Consider the following 26,695-nt stretch of genomic DNA (forward strand, 5'->3'; position numbering starts at 1 on the left):
AGAAAAACTGAGGACATGAGGAACTGATGAATGGTAAATTGGAGTTAAGATCTATACATGACAGGTTCTGGATGGATTAAAATAGAGCTAGGAAAAAAGAGGCTTCAGTGCCTGAAACTGTCATAGATTTCTTTTTGTATCAACTGAAGCATCACAAGATCTATACATTTGGAGAGGAGAACTTTGTTTCTTATGAAGAGTTGCAGCTGTCAGGGTGGCCATCCTGACAGGCTTATAAGCATAGCCTGAAGCAGAGACAGAAAGCAGGCACTTCAGAGAAAAAAGCGAGAGGCTGAGATTTATGCCCTATGAATTAGTGAGGTATACATATTTAACAAGTTATAGGAGAAACAATATTCATGAAGAGGAGGGACGCATGAATATGCAGTAAGCTAACGTGCGTGTTACATGTGTCCCATGTTCACTTTGGGGCGGACACCTAGCATTTAAATTAAATTCACTACAGTTAGGCCCTATATGTCCAAAGGTGGAGCCAAAGACACAAAGGCAGTGAGTTCAACCTCTGTAAACTGGTTAGAACCAGTCCATGCTCAGAGGCCTCTTGTCAGGAGAAAGTTACTGAAATCAATCTCTTGTTAGTCCAAGCTGTAGTTATGGCTTGCGGATCAGGTGGCTCAGTTAGCGTCTGGTGGTCAGTGAGCTGCAATTGTTTGAATGTTGCTCATCTCGAGGCCAGTGCTTGTTTAGCTGCTAGAGAGAAAGAAAAAAGAAAAACAAACAAACAAAAGCCGTGTTGCAGTTAGAACATACTTTATTCTTCTTTTTGAGACAGAGTCTTGCTCTGCCACCCAGACTGGAGTGCAGTGGCGTGATCTTGGCTCGCTGCAACCTCCACCTCCTGGATTCAAGCAATTCTCCTGCCTCAGCCCCCTGAGTAGCTGGGATTACAGGTGCTTGCCACCACACCTGGCTTATTTTTGTATTTTCAGTAGAGACAGAGTTTCATCATGTTGGTCATGCTGGTCTCGAACTCCTAACCTTGTGATCTACTCTCCTCAGCCTCCCAAAGTGCTGAGATTACAAGCATGAGACACTGAGCCTGGCCAGAACACACTTTATTCTTTAAGTGTAAGGGTGTGTAATCTAACCCTTGCCTTGTATGGCCTTAGGTCTTGTTTATAGTTTGGTATCTTACTGCCACAAAGAATCTTTTCTGTCAGTCTTATGATCTTAATTTTAACATCTGTATAATTATCTTTTATCATCTTTCCCCAATAGTTCTGCTATGGTTTATGTTCCAACTAAATATCAGTTAACTTTGGAGGGCTTGTGAACAAAGCAAGCAGACACCACAATTGACCAAATGATCAACTTTGGACCTCAGAAAAGTGTAATAAAATAATTTTTGGCCTGGTGCAGTGCCTCATGCCTGTAATCCCAGCACATTGGGAGGCCGAGGCAGGCGGATCACTAAGTAAGGAGTTCAAGACCAGCCTGGCCAATAGGGTAAAACTCCGTCTCTACTAAAAATACAAAAATTAGCTGGACGTGGTGGTACATTGCTGTAATCCCAGCTACCTGGGAGGCTGAAGCAGGAGAATCACTGGAACCTGGGAGGTGGAGGTTGCAGTGAGCCGAGACCACCCCACTGCACTCCAGCCTCGGTGACAGAGTGAGACTCTGTCTCAAAATAAATAAATAAATAAATAAATAAATAAATAAATAATTTTCAAAATTGACAGAAAAAAACACAAAACTGATAAGAGCAAAATTATTAAGAATGACAATACAATTATTTTAGCTTTAAAAACCTTCTCCATAAATAGGCCTTGCATATATGATCATTTTATTTTGAAGAACAATCCTTCCATGTAAACAGAACAAGAATAGCTTTTTTTTCCTTGAGTCATATGTTGAGGCAAGTGTGTTGACAACTTGCTCAAAATAATACAGCTAGTAGTTTTTTCTAAAAGCATCCCCCAGAAAACAGGTTTCTTAACTCTGTCCTCAGTGAATTTTATGGAAAAACTTGTTTAATCAATCCACAGAAGCACATGTTTTCATGTAACTAAACCCTAAGATCTGAGATAAAATCCAACAAGCTAACAGTGACAAATCAATGCAATTTTGTATCACTGACTCATTCTGACCAAATATTGATAGAAATATTCTGGCACCAAATCCCAAAGCAACTCAACAAATAGAGACTCGTATTTATAGTTTATTGAAGCTAAAAAACCTTGTTAGGGAGACTAGGCTTGTTATCTTTTGGAGTTTTTCTTTTTGCTTTTTTTTTTAATTTTAATCTATTTTTTAAAAGTATATAATGTAAAAGTTCAATGTCAAGATATTTAAATTCTTGGCATTCTTCTGTTCTCATTAAAAATAGACAATCTTTACTAAGGTAAAGTTCTAAATATAGTTGATCCTTCAACAACACAGAATTGGGTTACACAGGTCTACTTACTTAAACACAGACTGTTTTCAATCAACTGCTTATCAAAAATACAGCATTTGTGAGATGTGAAACCTGCATGTAGGAAGGGATGAGTTTTCATATAGGTGGGCTTCACAGGACTGTTACCGAGCAATCAATGTCCATAAAGACTAATACAATGGTAATGACTTTTTAGAAAACAGAAGCTTTATTGCAAGTTGAGCAAGGAGACAGGAGAAAATGCTCAAATCTATTTCCCTGAGCTGGAGGCTGGGGCAGGTTTTATAAGCCTTGGCTAATGAAGCATGGTCTGATTGGATCTTACAATTAGGTAATGCAGGGAGGCATGATCTCTGATTGGATTCTGTCATGGGGTGACACCACAGCTCAATTTGATTGGATCCTGGATTCAGCCATGTGGTGTACATTTATTAATTCATTCAGTTCCCAGTCAGTTCGAGCGCTTAGGTTCCCTGTATGGTTGCACACTTGGTTCATATGGGCATGCTTAGGTTATGTGACCCTCAACCTTGGGTCTATGGCAACTGAAAAACAACTCACAACTTCGTTACATAAAAATTAAAGTAGCTTGGCCTGATGCGGTTACAGGGTCACTGCAGAATTTGAGTATGTGCAGATTTTGCCATAATGGGGGTCCTTTAACCAATCTCCCATGTATACCAAAGGTCAAAAGTAAAAGTATTGTTTTCATGTTTGAAGTTTAAAAATGAGATAGGATTTCAATTTGTTAAATCAAAGATATTTATAGATCTTTCACATACTTTTTGTACAGGATCCAGTGAAATATAAATTTCATTTTAGGAAGATTGTGTCCAAAGGAAGTTTATTGAATTGTTAAAACTCCCTCAAGGAAGTCCTGAGACCATTAGATTGCAGGCACAATTGTTGCTATAGTTCAAATTTACTAATTTTCTATTCATTCTGTCATCTATAATACTTAGCTTTTAACAAAACTTAACATAATCTTTATGCAAGATGTGCACTTTGATTAGCTGTTGCTCTATCACAAAGCAGCGAAAAGTTAATAGCTGAAAACAATTATTTTATTATTCCTCACAGTTCTGTTTGTTGACTGGAATCGCCTGGGAAGTTTTAGTCCTATGATGCCACCTGGGACCACAGTGAGCATCTGGGAGCATCTGGGGGCTCTACTGGGCTGAAACGTCCCAGATGGTTCAGTCGCATGGCCGTCTGTTGAGACTGGACTAAGGCAGGGGGCTCTCTGTGGGGCTCATGTCCACAACACCTACACATGCTGTCATGGCTTGGCAGCAGGGTTTCCAGAGGGCAGAAGCAAAGGCTGCCAGTCAGTCTTCTAAAAGGCTAAGCCTAGAACTGGCACACTGCCACTTTGGCTACAATCTATTGCTTAAGCAGTCACAGGGCGATTAGATTCTAGCTGAGGGAAAATAAATGTCACTTCCCAAAAAGGGGAGTTAAAAGAAATTGTGGCCATTTTTAATCCACTGCTATGGACTTAATTGTGTCCCCACAAAATTCATATGAAATCCTAACTCCTAATGTTATGGGATTTGGAGATGGTGTCTTTGGGAGGCAATTAGGTTTAGATGAAGTCTTAAGGGTGGGGCCCTCAGGGTGGAATTAGTGCCTTTATAAGAAGAAACACAAGAATGTGTGCTCTCTCTCTCTCCTCCATGTGAGGACAGAGTGAGGACACGACAAGAAAATGATCATCTGCAAGCCAAGAAGAGGGCTCTCACCAGAATCCTATAATGCTGGCACCCTTATCTTTGACTTTCCAGCTGCCATAAATGTGAGAAATAAATGTCTAGGCCATTCAGGTTATAGTATTTTGATATCTTGAACTAACTAATATACCCAACAAATTTTTTTATCAATAAACAAAGTTATGGATTTCATACAAGTTGCTTTGGGGAAAATATATTGTGTGTCTTTCATTTCTTCAGTGTTCATCTCAATAACAAATTACAAATGATTCCACATGTATGATTAGATTGTAAGAAATCCACATTCTATGCTTTTCTTTTTTTTTTTTTTGAGATGAAGTTTCGCTCTTGTTACACAGACTGGAGTGCAATGGCGCGATCTCGGCTCACCGCAACCTCCGCCTCCTGGGTTCAGGCAATTCTCCTGCCTCAACCTCCTGAGTAGCTGGGATTACAGGCACGCGCCACCGTGCCCAGCTAATTTTTTGTATTTTTAGTAGAGACAGGGTTTCACCATGTTGACCGGGATGGTCTCGATCTCTTGACCTCGTGATCCACCCGCCTCGGCCTCCCAAAGTGCTGGGATTACAGGCGTGAGCCACTGCGCCCAGCCTCTATGCTTTTCTTTAATGGTAACTGTTTACTTCTTTCTGTAGGGTACAACCTTAAAAGTACAACTTTATCAACCATATTTGTTCCTTCATGACAGAATTTTTTTTCCCGTTTACTTAAGTGAAATTAAAGGCAGAGCTACCGGAATTTCTTTCAAATCATAAAGCAACACCTCTCTACCACCAGGTCATGTTTTCCTCTCCAATCATCAGCTGCATCCCACACAGAGCATTAAATGTGAACCAGAATGACCTCTTTCATTATTTATTCCCAATTTCTAGCCTCTGCATGGTAAAATTATAACTGAGTGGGAAGCAATTTCTGCTCAGTTCAAGAATCCGTTGAAGTTATTCAAGTAACTTACTCATAGCAACAGAAAGAAGCTACATGTAATATTTGCAGTTTAATACTGAACTCTGCAAATTACATAAAAAATAAACTTTTTTCATAAAGTAAGTGGTTAAAGTCTCAGAGCAGGTATAGTCCTAGATGAGCCAACTTTATTTTTCACATATTATGAAAGTTCATTTCACATCCTGCTCAAAGAAGATGATTCCAGAATATTTCTAGTAGAATTTTAGTAGATGTTGATTGGTGCCATTAAGTAAATGTTTATTGCTACTATCTCCTTGCATTCCCATTTCACATTATTATTTGAAAAAAAATTTATCCTTAAACTATGAACCTGGAAATGGAGCAATGAGTAATATGTTTTAAGATAAAATTGTCTCTTAATTTTCATCTACATTTCAGTTAACATCGGTTTTTCATCCAAATGAGCATTTTCTCTGGAGTTGATCAAATAATGTTATAATAAATATCATGTAAAAAATATATGCATTGTCAGGCTCAGTTACCTCATCAGTAGTTTCCAGCCAACTAATTGTATCATCTGCAAGCAAATATTGATTATTAACATAAATCATGTTACTTAATAATTAAGACTCTTTTTTTGTCTTCATTCACATTCCCTTTTCACACATAGTATCTTCTTTCCTACTTCACTTAAACATCTCTCATCTGTTCAGAACCAGCAGTCCTAAAATCTCTTTTAAGTCATATGGTTTGTTTTCCACTAAAGAGAAGTGATAAAATCTTTACTTGCCATTTTTCTGCTTCTAGTCAGTACATATTATTTTACTCAGGGCTATAATTACTTTCTGCATATGAAAAGTGTTAACAAAATGCTGAACTTTTCATAGCCTCCAACATACTTGTTTGATTGTCAATGATAATTTCATGTCACTTTTCTTTACAGTTTTCCGTTCTCTAAATACGTCTTCAGTCCTTTCACCATATTGATTTCTTGGTAAGACCCAGAAATCTCTCTGCTGGTAAGTGAAACAGAAGGATTACTAAATTTATTATTAATTCAGTAATGTTTTTAAAGTTTTACAAAGTTTAACAAAGCAGAATGTAAGTCAGGGAAAAAATATTTTTCAGTAGTGTCTTCTAAAAGGAATTTTTTGCTACAATTCATAGCTTGAAAACTCTAAAAATTTATCTTCTTGAATTACTGAAAATGGTAGAATGCCATAGCAATCTTTGGATTATCCTTTAAGCTCTGTTTCCATAGACTGAAAACTAGACCAAGTGTCTTGTTAGAAATGTTAACAAGGCATTCTAGCTAAGTCTTTTGTTGAGAAGTTTAATTAATGAAAAAAATGTGTTATGAATACTTAATTTTTCTCTAAAACATTTTTTCTTATTATTTAGATTATTATGTCTGGCTTGAAGATTATCTATCACAGATATTGTTTTATAAGATGTTAGAATTTTTGTCTTGTTGATCCTTTAAGGAGCAAAATTAGCATTCTCATTTTAATTTACTTAAGATTTGACAATTCCCAAATGAGACTTTTGTTTTAAAGACCTTAGTACTAAATTGAATCAAACAACTAAAATTTCAATGCAGCTCTCAAAAAATAATTGGTTAATGTTATGAACACTAACTAGTTCATGAAATAATTCTGCAATCATTAGAAATTTGTATTTGCAAAATCACCTCTACTATTAACTGTGTTCTTGGATTCAGATAGACAAATCATGAGACAAAATAGGTTTTATTTGGCATCAAGCTTATCTACCTTTAAGACAAGCAACAGCACAGACTGTTTACAAAAGCATTGCAATGGTCTTGTAATTCCCAGGTACAGTTCTCAATACCATAGTCACTCAGTACTCACAGATCCTAAGACAGGTTGCTGAGTGAGTAAGCACCATCTTGCCTCAGACAGCCCCTTCAGTTTTGATTCCTACCAAGTCATGTGGTCCCTCTTATGTACTTTACCTAGGCTCTAGCCAAGGCTTGAATGAAGCTGCTACATCAATGCTTGTTGTTCTTCATTCCCTGAAGAATATGGACAATGAAGTATAGTTGCTTGGTTTAGTGCATTAGTCCTCAGCCTGATTCTGACTTATCTTGGATCTGGTATAGGCACACTCCTCAACAATTTCCTATGTTAGTGTTTTAAGGAGTATTTGACCAAGGATGAAATGAAGTGTCAGTAAGTCTGAAAAACAGGCTACAGAAGAAGTTATACCTTTGCCTCCAAATATCTGGTGGGTCTTACATTTAATTTTGATAAACTTTATATTAATAATTATTCTGCTTTATAAACAGAATAATTATTCGCCATTTTATAAATACTTATTATTTTAAAAAGAACTATATATATCTAGTCTCCTAATATTTGCATTAACTGTCAATCTATTTCTATATTTAACTAACAGATATTTACTAACAACTGTTTTTGTATGTAAAATTGTTTTCACAATAATTAGTTAAGAGATATTTTTAAAAAGATAAAATAGAAGCAAGTATATACTGAAAAAGGAAGCTGAATAAAAAAATACAAACATTCTTAATTGTTATATAAACTAAGTTTTTTTTAAGAGAAAAAAGAAAGAAAAAGAGAAAAGAAAGGAAGAAAGAAAGAAAGAAAATGAAAGGGAGAAAGAAAGAGGAAGAGAAAGAGGGAGAGAGAACAGGAATCTTGCTTTCTTGCCCAGGCTAGAATGCAGTCTAAAAATGGGTATTAAAAACCTCTTTTATGCCAATAATTGTGCTTAACAATGGAGACAGGAAGGAATAAGAGAGGAAAATAATAAACAAGGAGCCAACCAATATTTCATTTAAACCTGTGAAATGCTATGCAATTGCTGAGGAGTGATTTACTTCCAATTACGTGATCTGTTTTAAAACAGGTGTGATGTGATACTGAGAAGAATGCATGTTTTGTGGATTTGAGGCGGAGAGTTCTGTAAATGTTTATTAAGTTTACTTGTTCCAGGTCTGAGTTCAAGTCCTGGATATCCTTGTTAATTTTCTGTCTCGTTGATCTAATATTGACAACGTGGTGTTAGAGTCTCCCACTATTATTGTGTGGGAGTCTAAGTCTCTTTGTAAGCCATTAAGAACTTGTCTTATGTATCTGGGTGCTCCTGTATTGGGTGCATACATATTTAGGATCATTAGCTCTTCTTGTTGCATTGATCCTTTTACCATTATGTAATGTCCTTCTTTGTCTCTTTTGGTCTTTGTTGCTTTAAAGTCTATTTTATCAGAGACGAGAATTGCAACTCCTGCTTTTTTTTTTTTTTTTTGCTCTCCATTTCGTTGGTAAATCTTCCTCCATCCCTGTGTTTTGAGTCTTTGTGTATCCTTGCATGTGAGATGGGTGTGGATGAAGCATACCGATGGGTTTTGGCTTTTTATCCAATTTGCCTGTCTGTGTCTTTTGATTGGGGCATTTAGTCCATTTAAATTTAGGGTTAATATTGATATATGTGAGTTTAATACTGCCATTTAATGCTAGCTGGCTGTTTTGCCTATTAGTTGATGTAAATTCTTCATTATGGTGATGCCCTTTACCTTTTGGTACATTTTTGGAATGGCTGATACTGGTTGTTCCTTTCTATGTGTAGTACTTCTTTCAGAAGCTCTTGTAAAGCAGGCCTGGTGATGATGAAATCTCTGAGTACTTACTTGTTCACAAAAAAATTTATTTCTCCTTCACTTATGAAGCTTAGTTTGGCTGGATATGAAATTCTGGGTTGAAAGTTCTTTTCTTTAAGGATGTTGAATATTGGCCCCCACTCTTTTCTGGCTTGTAGGGTTTCTGCTGAGAGATCTGCTCTAAGTCTGATAGGCTTCCCTTTGTGGGTAATCTGACCTTTCTCTCTGACTACCCTTAGCATTTTCTCCTTCATTTCAACCCTGGTGAATCTGACGATTATGTGCCTTGGGGTTGGTCTTCTTGAGGAATATCTTTGTGGTGTTCTCTGTATTACCTGGAGTTGAGTATTGTTCTGCCTTGCTAGGCTGGGAGAGTTTTCCTGGATAATATCCTGAATAATATTTTCCAGCTTAGATTCATTCTCTTTGTCACATTCAGGTACACCTATCAAACATAGATTAGGTCTTTTCACATAGTCCCATATTTCTTGGAGACTTTGCTCATTCCTTTTTATCCTTTTTTCTCTAATCTTGTCTTCTCGTTTTATTTCATTGAGTTGGTCTTCGACCACTGATATACTTTCTTCTGCTTGGTCAATTCGACTGTTAAAACTTGTGCGTACTTCACAAAGTTCTCATATTGTGTTTTTTAGCTCCATTAATTCACTTATATTCCTCTCTAAATTGTCTATTCTCGTTAGCATTTCATCAAACCATTCAAGGTTCTTAGTTTCTTTGAATTGGGTTAGAACATGTTCTTTAAGCTCACAGAAATTTCTTATTATCCACCTCCTGAAGCCTGATTCTGTCAATTCATCACACTCATTCTCCATCAGGCCTTGTTCCCTTGCTGATGAGGAGGTGTGATCCCCTGTAGGAGGAGAGGCATTCTGATTTCGGGTGTTTTCAGCCTTTTTGCGCTGGTTTCTTCCCATCTTTGTGGATTTATCCACCTGTCGTCTTTGTAATTGCTGACTTTCAGATTGGGTCTCTGAGTGGACGTCCAGTTTGTTGGTGATGAAGTTTTTTCTGTTTCTTAGTTTTCCTTCGGCAGATGCTCCTCCCCCAGAGAGCTGGACCTTCCTGGGTTCAGGTGTGCTTGCTGTGAAACTCCCAATCCTCAGCGTTTCCAATTGCTGTTTTTTTGTGGGGGTGGGACCAGCCGAGCCTGATCACCTGGCTCCCTGTCTCAGAACTTTTTTTTTTTTTTTTTAGTTGAACGGTCGATTCTCTCCCAGGTGTTCCAGTTGCCCACTGAAAAGGCACTGGAATCTGTGCAATTTCCCTTGCGGCAACCCACTGCACCGGCCGAAACAGCAGCATTTAGCTTCGTGGTGCTTTTTTCCCCGGGAATCTCCTGGCCTGGCTCCCTGCCCCAGTACCCCCTTCAATCAGCTGAATGGGCGACTCTGCCCTCCCAGAGCTCCAAAAGCCAACCAAAAGGGTACCCAGTCCTGTATACTCAGCACTGAGAACTGCCACACCAGCCAAAACAGTCGCGCTGGCGACCCGCGGGGCTCTTCCACTGGGAATCTCCTGGTCCCGTGGGCAACAAAAATTCGTCTGGAAGTGTGGCGTCCACTCACTCTTTGCACTTTCACTGGGAGCTGCAATCCTGAGCTGCTGCTAATCGGCCATCTTGGATCTCTCTCCAACTATGCATTTAAGCTAAGTTTTGTTAATAATCAATTGCTGTTTGCAGAAAATGTTGTTTAGCTTGACAGGTCCTACTTGTCTATTTGGGTTTTGTTGCCTGCGAGTTTGTGTCAAATTTAAGAAATTATTGCCAACACTAATGTCAATAATCTTTTCTCCTATTATTTGAGTAGTTTTACAGTTTTCGGTCTTCTGTTTAAGTCTCTAATTAATTAATTTTGAGTTGATTTTTTAGAATCATGTAAGAGAAGGGCCCAATTTTATTCTTTTACATGTGGATATATGGTTCACCAACACCATGCATTGAAGACACTACTTTGTCTCCATTGCGTGTTTTTGACACCCTTGTCAAAGACCAGTTGACTGTATATGCATAGGTTTATTTCTTGGCTAAAAAAGTTATCAATTTATTTATTGTTTTACCTTTTTTTTTTTTTTTTGAGACAGAGTCTTGCTCTGTTGCCAGACGCCAGGCTGGAGTGCAGTGGTGCGATCTCGGCTCACTGCAACCTCCGCCTCCTGGGTTCAAGCAATTCTCCTGCCTCAGCCTCCTGGGTAGCTGGGACTACAGGCGCCTGCCACCACTCCCAGCTAATTGTTTTTTGTATTTTTTAGTAGAGATGGGGTTTCACCATGTTGGCCAGGATGGTCTCGATCTCTTTACTTCATGATCCACCCACCTCGGCCTCCCAAAGTGCTGGGATTACAGGCTTGAGCCACCACGCCCAGCCTGTGATGATTTTATACATATTAATGTTGTATAATAATACATCAGGATTGTTGGTATATCCATCATCTCCTGCATTTATCATTTCTTTGAGGTGAGAATATTCAAAAGCCTCTCTTCTAAATATTTTGTAATACACACCATTTTACTGTTAACTGTAGTCACCCTACTGAGCACTAGAACACCAGAATTTATTTATATCTAATTGTAACTGACAGGACTCCCAATTCTCTCCACCTCCCTCCCCTCTTCAGTCTCTAGTAACCACTGTTCTACTTTCTGCTTCTATTATATCGACGTATTATATTTTAGATTCCACATGTGAGTGATATTATGTGATAGGTACTACAAGTTTATCCATGTTATTGCAAATGATGAGCTTTTGTTATTTTATAGCTGAATAGTATTACATTGTGTATATATACTACATTTTCTGTAACCATTCATCTGTTGTTGGACACAGGTTGATTCCATGTCTTGCTTATTGTAAACAGTGCTGCAATAAACATGGGAGTGCAGTTATCTCTTCTATATACTGATTTCATTAACTTTAAATACATACACATTAGTAGGATTGCTGGATCATATGGTAGTTCTTTATTTTTTTTTAATTTTATGGCTATATTATTTATTACAGAGGGTTTATTCCATAATTAACTTGACATGGAAAATATAAACACCCATATAAAGAGACTTACATTTTTTTCTTTGCAATGTTCTGCTATTAACATACAATCTTTTTTATTATTATTACACTTTAAGTTCTGGCGTACATGTGAGGATCTTGCAGGACTGTTACATAGGTATCCACATGCCGTGGTGGTTTGCTGCCTCCACCCCCGCAATCACCTACATTACGTATTTCTCCCAATGTTGTCCCTCCCCAGTCTCCCAACCTCCGGCTATCCATCCCCTAGGCCCCCACCCCGCAACAGACACCAGTGTGTGATGTTCCCCTCCCTGTGTCCATGTGTTCTCATTGCTCAACACCCACCTATGAGTGAGGACATGTGGTGGTTGGTTTTCTGTTCTTGTGTCAGTTTGCTGGGAATGATGGTTTCCAGATTCATCCATGCCCCTGCAAAGGACATGAATTTATCCTTTTTTATGGCTGCATAGTATTCCATGGTGTATATATGCCATATTTTCTTTATCCAGTCTATCATTGATGGGCATTTGGGTTGGTTCCAAGTCTTTGCTAGTATAAATAGCACCACAATGAACATATGTGCGCATGTGTCTTTATAATAGAACGATTTATAATTCTTTGGATATATACCCAGTAATGCAATTGCTGGGTTAAATGGTATTTCCATTTCTAGATCCTTAAGGAATCACCACACTGTCTTCCAAAATGGTTGAACTAATTTACTCTCCCATCAACAGTGTCAAGGCATTCCTATTTCTCCATATCCTCTCCAGCATCTGTTATCTCCAGATTTTTTTAATGATCACCATTCTAACTGGCATGAGATGGTATCTCAATGTAGTTTTGATGTGCATTTCTCTAATGACTAGTGATGATGAGCATTTTTTCATATATTTGTTGGCTGCATAAATGTCTTCTTTTGTAAAGTGTCTGTTCATATCCTTTGCCCACTTTTTGATGGGGTTGATTTTTCTTGTAAATTTGTTTATGTTCTTTGTAGATTCTGGATATTAGCCCTTTGACAGATGGGTAGCTGGCAAACATTTTTTTCCCATTCTGTTGGTTGGTGGTTCACTCTAATGATTGTTTCTTTTGCTGTGCAGAAGCTCTTAAGTTTAATTAGATCCCATTTGTCTATTTTGGCTTTTGTTGCCAATGCTTTTGGTGTTTTATTCATGAAGTCCTTGCCTATGCCTATGTCCTGAATGGTATTGCCTAGGTTTTCTTCTAGGGTTTTTATGGTGTTAGGTCTTATGTTCAAATCTTTAATTCATCTGAAGTTAATTTTTGTATAAGGTGTAAGGAAGGGGCCCAGTTTCAGCTTTTGGCATGTGGCTAGCCAGTTTTCCCAACACCATTTATTAAACAGTAAAGCCTTTCCCCATTCCTTGTTTTTGTCAGGTTTGTCAAAGGTCAGATGGTTGTAGATGTGTGGCATTACTTCCAAGACCTCTGTTCTGTTCCTTTGGTCTGTATGTCTGTTTTGGTACCAGTACCATGCTGTTTTGATTACTGTAGCCTTGTAATAAAGTTTGATGTCAGGTATGGTGATCCCTCCAGCTTTGTTCTTTTTGCTTAGGATTGCCTTGGCTATGCAGGCTTTTTTTTGGTTCCATATGAAGTTTAAGGTGTTTTTTTCCAGTACTATGAAGAAGGTCAATGGTAGCTTGATGGGGATAGCGTTGAATCCATAAATTACTTTGGACAGTATGGCCATTTTCATGATATTGATTCTTTCTAACCATGAGCATGGAATGTTTTTCCATCTGTTTGTGTCCTCTACCAATTCACAATTGCTACAAAAAGAATAAAATACCTAGGAATACAACTAACAAAGAATGTGAAGGACCTCTTCAAGGTCCTTCAAGGTCCTCTACAAACCACTGCTCAAGTTGTTTAATTTTTAAAACAACCTCAATGCTGTTTTCCATAATGGTAGTACTAGTTTACAATTCAATAGCAATGTGCAATGGTTCCTTTTTCTGTGCATCTTCACCATTTGTTTGGTTTTGTCTTTTTGAAAACAGCTATTCTAATTGGATCGAGATGGTATCTCCTCATGGTTTCGATTTACATTTTACTAATAATTAGTGATGTTGAACATTTTTTCATATACCTGTTGGCCATTTATATATCGTCTCCAAAATGTCCATTAATTTCTCAAATCAGGTTATTTTGTTGTTGTTGTTGTTAAGTTCTTTATTCTGAATATTAACCCCTTGTCAGACATATAGTTTGCAAATATTTTTCCCATTCTGTAAGTTCTCTTCACTTTGTTAATGGATTAATGGATTAATTTTCTATGAAAAATCTTTTTAGTTGGATGTAATTCAGTTTGTCTATTTTTGCTTTCATTGCCTGTAAGCACAAAAAATAAGATATCTAGAAATAGCCATAACTAAAGAGGTGAATGATATGTACACCAGAAATTATAAAACTTTGATGCAAGAAATTGAAGAGGGCACAAATAAGTGGAAAGATACCTCATATTTATGGATTAGAAGAATTAGTATTATTAGAACAGTCATACTAGACAAAGAGATATAAGGATTTAATGCAATCTGTATCAACATACCAATGACATTCTTCACAGAAATGGAAATAAAAACAATTTTAATTCATATAGAGCTCCTAAAGACTTCAAACGCCAAAGAAAACCTGAGCAAAAAGAACAAAGCTGGAGGTATCACACTACCTGACTTCAAAATATACTATAAAGCTCTTATAATCAAAATAGTATGGAACTGGCATTAAAAACAGACACATAGATCAATGGAACAGAATACAGAGCCCAGGAATATGTATTACTTTAAAATTCTTGGCTAGGCATGGTGGCTCATACCTGTAATCCCAGAACTTTGGGGATGCCAAGGCAGGTAGATTACTTCAACACAGGAGTTAGAGACCAGCCTGAGCAACATGGCAAAACCCTGTCTCTAATAAAAATACAAAAAATTAACCAGGAGTGGTAGCATGTAACTGTAGTTTCAGCTACTTGGGAGGCTGAGGCAGGAGGATTATCTGAGCTGAGGAGTAGAGGCTGCATAATTGTTCCACTACATTCTAATGTAGGCAAAGGGAGTAAGATCCTGTCTCAAAAATAAATAAATACAATAAATTTTTTGACCAACTCAATATCATGAAGTGTTTCACCTAGCTTTCTTCTGGTAGTTTCATATTTTCAAGTTTCTCATTTAAGTCTTTAAATACTTTTGAGTTGATTTTTGTATAAGGTGAGAGATAGAGATCTAGTCTCATTCTTCTGCATGTGGATATCCTATTTTACCAGCACCATTTATTGAAGAGGCTACCTTTTCCCCACTGTGTGATTTTGGCATCTTTGTCAAAAATGAGTTGGCTGTAGGGGCATACATTTATTTCTGGGGTCTCCATTCTGCACCATTGGCCTATTTTTCTGTTTTTATGCCAGTACCATGCTGTTTTGGTTACTATAGTTTTGACATATATTTTGAAGTCAGGTACAGTGTGATGCCTCCAGCTTTATTCTTTTTTTCTCAGTGTTTCTTGGGTATTTGGAGTTTAATCATTCCATATGAATTCAAGGATTGCTTTTTTCTATTTCTGTGAAGAATGTCATTGGTATTTTCATGAAGATTACATTAAATCTGTAGATTTGGCTAGTATGGCCATATTAACAATATTAATTCTTTCAATCCATCAATTCGGGATATCTTTCCACTTATTTGTGTCCTCTTCAGTTTCTTTCATCAAAGTTTTATAGTTTTCACCTCCTTCGTTATGTTTATTCCTAGGTATCTTTTTTATAGATATAAATATAGTTATCTTTTTTATTTCTTTTTCAAATAGTTCGCTATTCACATGTAGAAACACTACTTTTTAAATTCTTTTTAATTAAAAAAAATTATGTAGAGATGGGGTATCACTATGTTGCCCAGGCTGGTCTCAAATTCCTGGGCTCAAGTGATCTTCCCACCTTGGGCTCACAAAGTGCTGGAATTACAAGCATAAGTCACTGCACCTGGCTAATTATTTTTGAATGCTGATTTGTATACTACAGCTTTACTAAATTCATGTATTAGTTTTAACAGTTTTTGGTGGATTCTTTAGGGTTTTCTATATTTAAGATTATGTAATCTGCAAACAGGGACAAATTGACTTCCTCATTTTCAAATTGGATGCCTTTATTTCTTTCTCTAGCCTAACTGCTTCGGCTAGGACTTCCATTAATATGTTGAATAAAAGTGGTAAAAATGGTCATTCTTTTTTCCTGATCCTATAGAAAAAGCTTTCAGCTTTCTCCTGTTCAGTGTAATGTTAGTTGTGGGTTTGTTATATATGGCATTTATTGCGTTGAGTTACATACCATCTATAACTAATTTGTTAAGAGTTTTTATAATGAAGAGGTGTTAAATTTTGTCAAATGCCTTTTTTTTCATGTATTGAATTGATCATATGGTTTTGGTCTTTCTTTCTGTTAATGTGGTATATCGCATTTATTGATTTGCATATGTTCAAACATCCTTGCATCTCTGGAATGAATCCCATTTGATCATAGTAAATGATCTTTTTAATGTACTGTTATATTCAACTTGCTAGGTCTTACCCAGAATTTTTGCATCTATGTTCATCAGGGATATTGGCCTGTAGTTTTTCTTTTTCATTGTGCCCCTGTCTGGTTTTGAAATCAAGGTAATTCTGGCCTCATAATATAAGTTTTGAAATATTATCTACTCTTTAATAATCCTGTATAGTTTGAGAATAATAAGTATTTTTTTTAAAGTTTGATAGAATTCAGCTGTGAAGCTATTATGTCCTGAATTTTTCTTTGATGGAAGACTTTTTATTAGTGATTCAGTTTCCTCACTTGTTATTACTTTGTTCAGATTTTCTATTTCTTCATAATTTAATCTTGGTAGTCTGTATGCATCCAGAAATTTATTCATTTCTTCTATGTTGCCAGATTCATTGGTGTGTAGTCATATATAAGTCTCTTCTGATCCTCTGTATTTCTGTGGTATCAGTTGTAATGTCTCCTTTTTATCTTTGATTTTATTTATTTGAGTCTTCTCTTTTATTTTCCTTAGTCTAGGTAAATGTGTGTTGATTTGGTTTATCTTTTCAAAAAAACCTAACTCTTCATTTCATTGATCTTTTGAATTGTTTTTTGTCTCCATTTTATTTTTTCTCTGAGTTTTGTTTTTGTTTTTGTTTTTTTACTTTTACCAATGTTGGATTTAGTTTGTTGTTGTTTTTCTAGTTTCCTGAGATGCATTGTTAGGTTGTTTATAGATAGATAGATAGATAGATAGATAAATAGATGTAGGCATTTATTGCTGTAAACTCCTCTTAAAACTGCTCTTGTAGTGTCTCATAGGTTTTGGTATAATGTGTCTCCATTGTTTTTCGTCTCCAGAAAATTTGTAATTTCTCTTTTATTTTTTTTTTCATTGATCCATTGGTTATCTAGTAGCCATGTTGTTTAATTGCCCTGTTTGTAAAATTTCCAAAATTGTTATTGTTGTTGATTTCTAGTTTTATGTCATTGTGGTCATAAAAGATATTTGAAACAGTCTCTATTTTCTTAAACTTGTTAAGATTTGCTTTGTGGCATAACATATGATCTAACATGGAGAATCTTTGATGTGCTGTTAAGAAAAATGTGTATTCTGCAGCTGTTGGGGGAAATTTTATGGAAATTTCCGTTAGGTCCATTTAATATAGAGTGAAGTTTAACTGATGTTTCATAGTTGATTTTTCGTTTAGGTAATCTGTCTGTACATTGCTAAAGTAGGGTCTAAAAGTCCCCTGCTATTATTGTATTGCAGTGCATCTCTCCTTTTAGATCTAATAATATTTGCTTTATATATCTGGATCCTCCAGTATTGAGTGCATATGATTTTACAATTGATATATCCTCGCTGAAATGATCCCTTTATATCAGGTAACTATCCTTACATAATGACTTTGTCTCTTTTTACAGTTTTTGACTTCAAGTCTGTTTTTTCTTATGAAGGTATGGCTACCTTGATCATTTTGTGTTTACATTTGCATGGAATATCTTTTTCCATCCCTTTACTTTAAGTCTTTAATTTTTGTCTTTAATGGTGTAGTAGTCTCCTGTAGCTAGCGTATACTTGGGTCCTGTTTGTTTTTAATCCATTAAGTCACTCTATGCCCCTTAATTGTACAATTTAATTCATTTACACAAAGTAATTTTTGATAGGTAAGGATTTACTCCTGACATTTTAAAAATTGTTTCATGGCTGTCTTGTAGATCTATCGTTCCTTCTTTTCTTGTTTAGCTCTGAGGTTTGGTGGTTTTCTGTGCTCCTATGCTTTCTTTCCTTTTTCTAGTTTGTAGCTGTAGTTTCTTTCTTTATATTTGCCATGTGGTTAACATAAAGGCTCCTGTAGTTATAATAAACTACTTTAAGCTGGTAGCCACTTAATTTTTGTAACATAAAAATACTCTAGAGTTTTTACTACCCCCACAATATATATTTTTGTTATCTTAATTTGTTTATTATGCATTCCTTAGCCTCTAATTGTAGCTAGTGTTATTTTTGACCATTTTTCATCTTCATACTAGAGGATTGAGAGATTTACATAGCACAATTATATCATTGATGTATTACCAGTTTGATTTATTAACTTACCTCTCATGGTGAATTTTATACTTTAACATGATTTATTTTTATTGTATTCTGTAACCTGCAACATACTTTCACATGCTTTAGTAATAGTAATTATCATTCTTTTGTTTCCATTTGTAGCACTTCCTTAAGTATTTCTTGAAAGGCCCGTCTATTGGTGATGAATTCCCTCAGATTTGCTTGTCTGGGAATGTCTATTTTCCCTCTATTTCTGATGGATAGCTTTGTTGACTATAACATCTTAGCTGACAGTTTTTTAAAAATTTTCAGCACTTTAAATATACCATCCTATTCTTTCTTCTGCTGAGAAATCTGCTCATAGTCTAATGAAAATTCCCTTAAATGTGACTTGACACTTTTATAGCTTTTAAAATTCTGTCTTTGACTTTCAAAAGTTTTATTATAATGTGCCTTGGAAGGGTTTTTTGAAATTGAATTTAATTGGGGACCCTTGAGATTTCTGAATATGAATGTTCATATCTCTCTCATACTTGGAAAGTTTTCAGCTATTATTTCATTAAAAAGGTCTTCTGTGTCTTTCCCCATCTTTTCTCCCTCTGGAAATGCTATGTTGCAAAATTTACTTGCATAATGATGTCTCATAAGTCCCACAGATTTTCTTTATTCTTTTTAGTTCTACTTTTTTTGTTCCTCTAAGTTGTTTGAAAAGACTGTCTTCAAGTTCAGAAATTCTTTATTTTGCTTAACATAGTCTGTTGAAGTTCTAAATTGTATTTTTTTTATTTCATTCATTAAATTCTTTGACCCCAAGATTTCTGGTTATTTTTATATCTATCTCCGTTGAATTTCTCACTCAGACTCTATTTTTTTTTTCTTATTTTATTGAATTGTGTTCTCTTGTAGCTCACTGAGCTTACTTAAAATTATGATTTAGAATTCTTTTTCAGGCATTTGGTAAATGTTCTTTTCTCTGGGGTCTGTAACTTGAGATTTATGTGTTTCTTTGGGGGTGTCATGTTTCCTTGTTTTTTTTTTATGTTTCTTATGCCCCTATGTAGATATCTGCATATCTAGTGGAATAGTCTCTCTTACTAATTTTATAGAGTAGCTTTCATAGGGAGAGACTTTTTTCCCTGTAGATGGGACCTTGAGTGTTGGTTTAATATGGTGTAATAGCTTTGTTTTTGGGTGGACAGTGTGTTTTCCATGCACTTTTCTTCAGCTGTAATCCCTGTTAGTAATGTCTGCAAATGCCTCAGTGGTATAGGCTGTAGGAATTTTTGATGGCAGTAGAGTGGTTTTGCTGGGGTACAGGCTCTGGGATCATTGGCAGACTGGTTGTATGTGGGCAAAGAAGACTGACTGGCCTTCCACTGGGCTCTCTGGAGAGTTGGTGGCTGCTGCCAGATGCCTATTGGGCTATGCGTGGGGCACAAGGGTGTGGCCAACTGGAATGCTATGTGGTTCTTTCTCCAAAGAGATAAGGCTGCAGCTAGACTGGATGTCAGGCTAGGCATGCATAGGCATGGCAGTGCTGTGCTGGGGGAGGCTCTGTGGCAGTCTGTTGGGGGGCAGGTCTACCTTAGAAACAGCTATTTGGCCGGGTACAGGTGCACACATTCTTGGCAGGCCATCTGGCTGTGGGTCATGGGTGTGTATGGCAAAAGTAGCTGACCTGCTGTTTGATGGCTTCCATACTGTGAAGATTTGCCTGCTCCTTGGAGACAGGGTATATCATGTGGGTTTGGATACTGGGGTCTTGATTATTCCTTTTGGCCTGGGCTCTGGACAGCTGGGGTCATGGTGCTGCAGGCACCTGTGTGAACATGGTGGAATGATGGTGGGGCCTCAGGGGTAGAGAGAATTCAGTTGCTACTAGTCCCTAGAAAAGGATGCACTTCAGTAATGGGTGCAGTTCTAAGGTGGCACCAAGCTATAGAAGCTTAAGCCACAAGGGTAATGAGTACTCAATGTAGGCTTCTACTCTGGGACAATGTAGCTGCATGAGCTCCTGGTTACTCTGCAAACTGGATTTGGTGCCTGTGAAGACTGGGGGACTTTTCTCTAACAAGGATAGCTGGCATTTGGTGGCAATGGGGGCTGTTGGATATCTAAAGTTCAACTTTTCCCAGTAAGAAGTCCCTCTTGACTACAAGTTGATTTTGGTGGGAGAGACAGTGAGGCAGGAGCAGCAGGCCTCACTCTCCTCTCTCTGGTGCTATCCTGGGCTTCTCTGCTCCATAGAGATTTTGACACTCCCCTGGTTCTCTCCAGCATACTTCTTCAGCCAGTCTAGTCAAAATATAGTTGTTTATTTGTTATTTCAGTTTCTTTATGTGAGGAGGATGAGTCCTGGCTAACTGTAGGTTGCCATCTTGCTGACTTCGCAGAGGCTCTTGATTCCATTCCATTGGTGTATGTGTCTGTCTTTATGCCAGTGCTATGCTATTTTAATTTTGAAATCAGAAAAGATGTTGTCTCCAACTTTGCTCTTATTTCTCAATGTTTCTTTGGCTATTTGGGATATTTCAGAGTTCCAATGAATTTTGGGATTATTATTTCTACTTTTGTAAAAAAAAGCCATTGTAATTTTGATAGGGATTGCATTGAATCTGCCCATTGCTTTGTGTACTATGAACATTTTAACAATATTGTTTCATTACATGAACATGAGATTTATTGATGCCTGCTTAAACTTCTTTTAAATTTCTTTCATCAGTGTTTTTTTTTAAATTTTTAAATTTTTTTATTTTTTACTATACTTTAATTTCTGGGATACATGTGCAGAATGTGCAAGTTTGTTACATAGGTATACCTGTGCCATGGTGGTGTGCTGCACCCATCAACCCATCATCTACATTATATTTCTCCTAATGCTATCACTTCCCTAGACCCCCACCCCCAACAGGCCCAGTGTGTGACGTTCTCCTCCCTGTGCCCATATGTTTATTCAGCTCTCATTTATAAGTGAGAACATGCAGTGTTTGGTTTTCTGTTCCTGCGTTAGTTTGCTGAGAATGATGGTTTCCAGCTTTATCCACATCCCTGCAGAGGTCACAAACTCATTCTTTTTTATGGCTGCATAGTATTCCATGGTGTATATGTGCCACATTTTCTGTATCCAGTCTATCATTAATGGGCATTTGGGTTGGTCCCATGTCTTTGCTATCCTCCTTTATTGGTTTGTTTGCATTGTGCTACTATGCGTTTGTTCATGTTTTAGTTTGTTTTCTGCCTCTACAATAGAATACCACAGACTGTGTAATTTATAAATAATAGATGTTTATTTGGGTCAGAGTTTTAAAGGCTGGAAAGCCTACGAGCAGGGCAAGCATCATCCCATGGCCAAAGGGTGGAAGGCAGAAGTGAGTGAGTGTGTGTGTGTGTGTGTGTGTGTGAGAGAGAGAGAGAGAGAAAGCAAGATAGCAAGAGTGAAAGCGAGTGAGCGAGAGAGAGAGAGAGAGAGAGAGAGACCAGGCTAAACTCTCTTTTATAACAAACTTAGTGTTGCAATAGCTAACCCATCCTGTGATGATGACAAGCCTTCATGACCTAATCACTTCTTAAAGGCCTCACCTGCCAATACAGTTACATTGGAAATTAAATTTCTACGTAAATGTTGGAGGAGACATTCAAACTATAACACCATTCTATCTATATCACTTACTATGTTTTCAATAGTCTAGTCTCTTTTTTACTGCTTCTAATTTAACCTTAGTTTTTCTGATATATTTTCTCACTTCAACATTTTTCTTGATCTATAAAAGAAGCAGAGCTGGTGTTGGGTGTGTATTCATTCTCTAGGGCTACTGCAATAAAGTATTACAACAGAAATGTATTGTCTCACAGTTCTGGAAGCTAGAAGTCCAAGATAAAGGATATCATAAAGACCATGCTTCCCCATAAATCTGTAGAAAAATTTATCCTTGCCTTTTTTTAGGTTATGATGGTTTGTCAGTGATCTGTGGTGTTTGTTAGCTTGTCACTGAATTGCCCTAATCCTCTGCCTTCACATGCTCTCCCTGTGTCTTTAAATAGCTATCTTTTAATAAGGACATCAGTCACATTGTATTAGCAGGCCAATCTACATGAGTATGACCCCATCTTATCTAATTACATCTGCAACCACTCTATTTTCGAATAAGATCACATTCAGAGATACTGGGGGTTAGGACCTTGTATTTGTCTGTTTTCATGCTGCTGGTAAAGACATGTCCAAGACTGGGTGATTTATAAAAAGAATAGTGGACTCAGTTTCATGTGGCTGGGGAGGCCTCACAATCATGGCAAAAGACAAAAGGCAGGTCTTACATGGCAGCAGGCAAGACAGAATGAAAATCAAGCAAAGGCGTTTCCCTTTACAAAAGCCATCGGATCTCCTGAGACTTATTCACTACCATGACAACAGTATGGGGGAAAGCACCCCCATGATTCAATTATCTTCCACAGGGTCCCTCCTACAACACATAGGAATTAAGGGAACTACAAATCAAGATGAGATTTCGGTGAGGGCACAGCCAAACCATATCAGACTTCGACATGTCTTTTGGGGGAACACAATTCACCCCATAACAAGGTAGATCTGCTCTATGCTCCTGATTCTGACAAATCTCATTTTAAATAATTGTTTCATTAAAAACATTTAGTTAAATCTTGAGAGGTTGCATGTTCCAGGAATGTATCAATTTCCTCTAGGCTTTCTAGTTTGTGTGTAGATATACTCATAGTAGTCCCTAATGATCTTTTCTATTTCTGTAGTATCAGTTGTAATGTCACCTTTATCATTTCTAATTTTGCTCGTTTAAATCTTCTCTCTTTTTGTTCAATCTAGCTAGTGATCTATCAATTTTATTATTTCAAAAAACCAGTTTTTCTTTCATCCCGTGTATTTTTTTGTGTGTGTTTCTTAAAAGTATCCTGAACAGGCCAGTATTGAAGGTATATAATAATTGCTATAATTTGAATGTTTGTCACATCCAAAAGTCATGTTGAAACTTAATCCCCAAGGTGGTAGTTTGAGAGACGGGCCTTTAAGAGGTGATTCATGGATTCACGTATTAATGAGTTATCACAGGAGTGGGACTGGTGGCTTTATAAGAAGAGGAAGAGAGACCTGGACTAGCACGCTCAGCTCCCTTGCTATGTGATGTCCTTCACTACCACAGGAACCCACAGTGAGTCCCCGCTAGCAAGAAGACCCGAACCAGATGCAGCCCCTTGACCCAGGACTTCCCATCCTCCAGAATTGTAAGAAATATATTTTTTTCTTATAAATTACCCAGTTTGGAGTATTTTGTTATAAGCCAGAAGAAAGTGGACTAATAAACCAATTCTGTTTTAGAAATAATGAGTTTCCATATTTTAAAGTGATGCCTAAAACAAAAGGTGAGAGAAGAATTAACCAGTCATGACATATTAGATATTTCATTTACAACATGGGGGCTGGGAAGAGAATGAAAAATTGCATCTAAGTACTTAGTGGGAGCTGACTAAATTTTTCTCTCTAATATAAGCAACCTGAGTGGGTGACACTTATAGACAACTTCATTTGACAGACGATGTTTCTTTTTACCTTCAAGTTCGTCATTAACCTTGATTTTAAAAGAAAAGAAGGCTTCAAAATGTACTTACAAATATGTCATTTGGTAAAGGTTAAAAGACAGACTTTCATTATATGCAGTTCCAAAAATATCACTACTAGAGGTAGTCATTTGGAAGCTTGTCCAACCATTAATGAGAAAAGAAGGTATTAACTTCTCATTTTTCTCTATTGGTTTCATTTATTGCATGGTGAATTAAAGGAGAAAATAAACCTTTAGTTATCTTCTCTGATTGCAAGTACAGGATTTGGGTGCTGATATTTCAGTGGTAGTTTGTGTTCATGAATGTCCACAGCTTTGAATAGAAGTTATCACATCAGACTCTGTCTGCACTCACAAGTCAGGACAGTCATAAATAACTGAATTAAAGGAGCTGGGTATAGCAGCAGATTTCATGTACTCCACATTCAGCTTAGCTTATTCCATCTAGCCCTATCTTAAAACATATGTGGAGTAAATTCTTCTTTGGGGACTTTCATTAGGTTGTGAAAAACCCGAAAAGTCTGCTACAGAGTGAAGTATTTATTTCATATTCCTTTTGTAGTTAAAAATATGGTGGGAAAACCTGTTTTAATATATAAATACATGAAAAATATTGGAATATTTTAAACAGCATTGATTTAGCAATCAGCCTTAATCTTATATTGAAATGTTTCTTTAAATGTTTGAACATAAGCTGATTTTGGGATAGCAGTGACCATTACTTGAGAATATCACATGCTTAGCATTGTCCATACCTGAGGAGTGGCTTACATATGTATCCTGTCATCAAATTTCTATTTTAACTATAACTGCTTTCTGTATAAGGTCAATTACTGTACATATTCTACATTGTTAGCAATGTGTAATGAATTTATCATTAAATCATCATCCTGTTAAACAGGATTGGATAGAAATATTCTCAGGTGGTACCATAAAAACAGCCTATATATTCAATTCTTAAAGGTGTTATACTATGAAAAATTATATTTTACTCCAAGCTATAAAAATTATTCTGTGTCACCAGCACAAGAGTACTATAGTAACTTACAGCACAAAATTTCTATAAGAGAGAAGTTTTTGGAGATTATCGAAAAGCTTATAATCAATAAAAGAAATAAATCCATAGATATTGTTCTTTAACTCCAGATGACAACTGAAACAGTGTGTTGAATTAAAATTGAAGCAAGTGCCCACCAACATTATTATAAGACTTTATCTAAAACACTTGCTTTATTCCTTTAAAGTTTTTTGGGCTCTCAAGTCACAGTTTAACAGCATGACTAATGAAATACTAAAGACTCAAAAGCAAATATTTTATAAAGGGAGGGAAATGGCAGCTATAAATTTATTGTGATTCAAAAATTCAGCAAAATAGTTAAACCACTAAAATACAGCATTATATGTTATCTTGGAGTGAATATAATCATAACTTATTTAAATTATAATATATAAACACTTAATCCTCTAGGGCATATTTAGCAGTGGAAAGATTGAAAGATAATGGATTTGGTTTGGAAAATGCTGATGGACTTGTGGAATAATACTAGGTGGTATTCAAGTGATTTTTCAGAGGCAGCAGATTGAATAACTAATATATAAATAGTATCAGCAATACTTTAAATGTAACTCTAAACTCTATCATCCATGTTTCTACTTTCTTCTCCTCCTTCCACATATACACATTGCTTGATGAATTAAAATGAGAAGAATGATGCTGTTATATGCTCATCTTCCAAAACAGAAATCTATGTAGAAGAAATGGGAGTTTGTACTGCTACACAGTATCCTCTAGTATGCATATATAATGGTCCACTTTATTTCTCTGCTATAGATGAGCATTTAGTTCTTTCCAGGTTTTAATTTTGCATGAGGTGTATACAAGCAATGCTGCAATGAACAGACTTCTCTATCCTCTTTCTTGTACACACAAACATTTATGTAAGGCTGACAGCCAAGGCAAATGCAAATAAAAAATAAGAGGCTTAATTCTCTCTGGTGAAAATAAGGAAAGAGATTCTCCCAACAGTCCATCCCAACCCTCACCCACCCTTTTCTGAGAATATCTACATTAGAACCCTTGTAAGTTCTTTGTCTCCTTGCAATGTGTGCACATCTTTTGAAGAACTAAATTAACCCATCTCCAGCTTTCTCTGGGACCTAGGAGTACCATCTCTTAGAAATGTAGACAGACAGTGGCCCTATCTCCCAGTTTCTGTAGGAGGGTAAGAGCCTAACTTTGCTGGGCATCTGGCACCAAGTTGCAAATCTACCGCCTGGCATAAAGATATAAGAAGTTGAGTTATCCGATCGATGTGGTGACGTCATGCTCTCCCGGGCCGCGACCGATCCGAGGTGGGCGAGGGACGGACATTCATGGTGAATGGGACCGCTCTTCTCATCCCACCCGCGGGGGCCCCTTGCCTTAAAAAATAATAAAATTTAAAGAAGAAAAAAAGAAAAAAATAATTAATAAAATAAAAAGAAGTTGAGTTTTCCTTTAGATAAAGCCAGTTGGCTAACACAGATCATCATCTCAACTACCAAGTGAATTTAAGATGAACTCTGTATAGAAAACGACTGTTATTTGATTAAGCACTGAGTATTATCTTGAGAACATGTATGTAATATATTGAATCTGTGGGCTGTATTAAAGAATAAGGTTTCTGTCTTTATAGTGTCTTAGAGTATTGCCTATGGTGCACATACATTCTGGTTTAGTACTTATTCGATAATAAAACCACTTCCTATCCTATCTTTGTGAGGAAGTTTTATTTATCAGAAAAGGATTTTGTTTTTAATTCTGTCTTA

The 26,695-nt window shown here is 36.7% G+C and overlaps 1 protein-coding gene across 3 annotated transcripts in view; it reads right to left on the minus strand.

The window, feature by feature from the left end:
• Nucleotides 1–617: 617 nt before the first annotated feature.
• The window catches only part of RAB32 (RAB32, member RAS oncogene family), a 45,520-nt gene continuing 19,442 nt past the window's right edge, over nt 618–26,695 (minus strand). The window contains exon 4 of one of the 3 annotated variants that reach the window (XM_012452768.3): nt 618–711. The gene's annotated coding sequence lies outside the window, so the exon portion shown is untranslated. Of the gene's footprint in view, nt 712–23,713; nt 26,309–26,695 lie in introns of those variants that run through there. The other 2 variants (XM_012452775.3, XM_012452761.2) reach the window with 2 other exon arrangements.

Source organism: Aotus nancymaae, unplaced genomic scaffold, assembly GCF_030222135.1.
Source record: "Aotus nancymaae isolate 86718 unplaced genomic scaffold, 86718_ANA_hifiasm-v0.15.2.pri h1tg000040l, whole genome shotgun sequence".
Taxonomy (NCBI): domain Eukaryota; kingdom Metazoa; phylum Chordata; class Mammalia; order Primates; family Aotidae; genus Aotus; species Aotus nancymaae.